Here is a 4,151-nt window from a genome sequence, read left to right as displayed (position 1 = left end):
AAAATGTAAAGATTCCCACCCCTTTACAATGAGCCCATTTGTAACATCAACTAAGATTGATGAAAGCTGTAGAATAGAAGTGTTGTTCCTTGTTAGAGTCTGTTCATTTCAACATTTACTGTAATATTGATACATTTTGAAGTTTATTTTGTTGACATTAATGAACTATGAAATAACTTTAATGATCAATATATGATTAATATTTTTTTATTAATTTATAAAGTATGGTTTAGCACTTTAAAAAGAATAGTAGAGCACTATTTTGGTTGCCTTTCAGTATCCAATTATTAAAAACTATGGGTTAATTAATCGATATCGGCCAGTGTGGTCCAACCTAGCTATCGGTATCGGTAAAAACTAATATCGGCCGACCTCTACTTAAAACATTAAGCACTACACACGCAGACTATACGATTTAATCCATTATTCATCACTACAACAGAAAGACACCCTCATAGTCACTAGGGCTGTAGCTATCAAATATTTTAGTAATCGAGTATTCTGCCGAAGGAGGAAACGATGGTGTTTGAGACTCGTGGTATGTCATGTCCATGTACTGAACTTTTATTATTCAACTATTATTCAGTTTTCCATTCTATGGCACCTTTAATTATATTAACTCAGATCAGCTGTTTTATCTAAAATCAACACCAGAACCATCAATCTTCACCTTCCCTCCGCAGTAGCAGATTTACTTACAGTTGTTTTAAACACCAGAACCTCACACCAAATCTGCAAAACCAGACGCTAATTCTCTGCCTTTGACTCAGTTTTCAATTTTATAAAACACAACACAATTCTCTATGTAACACAATCTAACAGGAAGTATCTTGATTTCCTTTGTCAAACACAAGTGATCAAAATGGCAAACTAATTGATCAGTTCCTCACACTAACTCCTCACTTGTGCAATCACTCCTTTACTAAACACCAACAAATCATGGCTGTAGAATAGGCCTTGGAATATGTTTTGGAATAATCACCTTTTTCAAATAATGTTTTGTTTCTATCCAGCTACATATGGTTGATATACACTACCAGTCAAAAGTTTTTCAACAGTAAGATTTTTAATGTTTATTTTTTTCTTTTCTTCTGCTTACCAAGCCTGCATCTATGTGATCCAAAATACAGCACAAGCAGTAATATTGTGAAATATTTTACTATTTAAAATAACCGCTTTCTAATTGAATATATTTAAAACTGTTATATATATATATATATATATATATATATATATATATACATTGAGGTCAATTAGTATTTGATCACCCTGTGATTTTGCAAGTTCTCCTACTTAGAAATCATGGAGGGGTCTACAATTTTCAGCATAGGTGCATTTCCACTGTAAGAGACATCCGGAAATCACATTGTTTGATTTTTTTTTTTTTTTTTTTTTTTTTTTTTACAATTTATTTGTGAATTACTGTGTCAAATAAGTATTTGATCACTTGAGTCAAAAAATGTTAATATTTGGTACAGAAGCCTTTGTTAACAATTCCAGAGGTCAAACGGTTCCTGTAGTTCTTCAGCAGGTTTGCACACACCGCAGGAGGGATTTTGGCCCACTCCTTCATACAGATCTTCTCTACATCTGTCAGGTTTCAGGGCTTTCGCTGAGTAACACAGAGTTTCAGCTCCCTCCAAAGAGTATCTATTGGATTTAGGTCTGAACACTGTCTAGGTCACTCCAGAACCTTGATATGCTTCTTACGGAGCCACTCCTTGGTTTTCCTGGCTGTGTGCTTTGGGTCATTGTTAGGGATGCACCGATACCACTTTTTTGGAAAACGAGTACGAGTACGAGTACTTGCATTTCAGTACTCGCCGATACCGATACTGAGTACTTAATGATTTAAATTTACAGGTAACAACAGCCAGTCAGTCTTGTTTTTGACAACCATCTTAGATTTTGTCTTAGTCTTTTGGATTAAAATGCTTCTTAGTTTTAGTCAAATTTTAGTCACTTCTATATGTGATAGTTTTAGTCCAATTTTAGTCGAAGAAAAGTCTAAAAGGTTTTAATCTAGTTTTAGTCGACGAAAAGTCAAAAAGGTTTTAGTCTTTTAGTCAAAAAAGGGAGAAAAGTAGTATTTTAACAAATTAATGTAGGTCAGTAAGTATTTTGCTGTTGGGAAGTGTCACTTATTCAGGTTCAACATTTTTAGTTCAACACAATGTGAGCTTCCGGATCGACTATTTTCACCAATAATTCCAATAATGAAGGAATGTTTTAGAACATAAAAGACAAACAAGGATGGAATGCTAAAACGGCTTGCCATACTAGTATAGCAAAGACTATTTGATGCTAAAACGGCTTGCCATAGCGTCAGTCAGATGTTTGCCTGCGGCTCTATTAATGTTGAACTCCAGCTCAAGTAGGGTATTTTATTAACTCTAAATAAAGCGATTCTCTTTAATGTAGTTGATGCAGACTCATTCATAAATTGGTTGCGGCAAAAATGCTGATTAATGTTACCGATGTAATTTTCAATGAATCTGCAATATTAGCGATGAAAATATTACTTATCTAGTTAACGTTAGCTCGTTTACCATAGCTTGTTGCATAATGCACTGCAACTAACACGAGTTGCAAGAGTTTGCTGCAGCATGTGTTGTGTTTGTTTAGGAGCGTGGGTGAACTCTTTGTACTCGTTGTCGGGTTGGGATTTTAGGTGCTTGATTTAATTACTTGTGTTAAATGCGCTACCTTTTGAGCTTCCTGTGGACATTTTGCTGAGCACAATTTGCAGTCCGCCTTTGTTTTGTCGTTTTCATTCACTTTGAAATAGTTCCACACGGCTGACCATGTCTCGCCTTCTCCCCGCTCTGAGCTGCAGGCCGGCACTCGGCGCCTGTGATTAACTCCTTACACGCCGCTCAAACATGGACATTTCTCAGACCGTGGTATCGATCCCCGGTATCGGGGGACTTTTAACGAGTACGAGTACTTTAGAAAATATGGTATCGAGGGCGATACCAGATACCGGTATCGGTGCATCCCTAGTCATTGTCATTAGATTCTGTCCCTCACAGTGGAAATGCACCTGTGCTGAATATTGTAGACCCCTCCATGATTTCTAAGTAAGAGAACTTGCAAAATCACAGGGTGATCAAATACTTAAACACTTTTGTGTGTGCAATTCGTAAATTTGTGTGTGAAGTTTTGAAAAACAGAGGCAAAGTTTTGAAAATGTGTGTAAGCTAGGGCTGTGCAATTAATCGAAATTCAGTTTTGATTTCGATTTCTCCTTCAAACGATCATGAAAATACAGTAATCGAGATGAAACGATTATTGCGCCCCATTCTGCCCTTTTACCAAAAAAAGTTTTTGAAAAGAAATTTTTTTTTTTTTTTACCAGTAACCAAATGGGAAGAAGACCTTTCTATCGCTCCTGACACTGACTTCTGGGCTCAAATTTGTAATAATATTTAATTCTTGACTAAAAACACAATCTTTTATAGATCTACTATTGTGATTATATCAGTATTATTATTCTTATTATTGATATTACTGTTACCGTCATCACTAAATATTATCGTTACATCACAATCTTTAGTATTATTATTACTATTATTATTACTGTTAATAATATTGATATTTCTGTTACCATCATCACAATCTTATTGTTATCATTATCTTTATTGTTGTTACTTCTATTTTTTCTAAACATGCTTATACTACTTCATCTTTATTTCATTGCTGTTTTTTTTTGTTTGTCTGTTTTTGAATAAGCTGTCAACAAAACATTGCCTAACTTTTTACATTTGAGTTAAACACGTTAATTGCCAATCAATGACTAGTTTACATGTGCACGAATAATGCGATTATTTCCAATAATCAGAGTAAGGACTTAATCACATTATGATGTTTACATGTCAAGAGCAAAGCTCATGTACAACAGCGATCAAAACTAAAGTCCAAAACCTAAAGTTTTCAACACGTATGTATTGAAACACTTAACCTCTTCCACCAGGAGGTGGCCACAACTGCAAGTTCAAAAAGTATTTATCATTGAATCATTCATTCAGGAGATTCTAATAGTGAAAAAAAAAACTTTAAATTTAGTTTGCTGAAGTCTTAAAAGTATATATTCAATAAACATTTTGTCAGAGCCACTAGTAAATTAAGTCATTTTGTTTAGAATTGGTCTA

This window comes from Garra rufa, chromosome 4, assembly GCF_049309525.1.
Source record: "Garra rufa chromosome 4, GarRuf1.0, whole genome shotgun sequence".
NCBI classification, from domain to species: domain Eukaryota; kingdom Metazoa; phylum Chordata; class Actinopteri; order Cypriniformes; family Cyprinidae; genus Garra; species Garra rufa.
Note: the sequence above shows the minus strand (reverse complement) of the source record.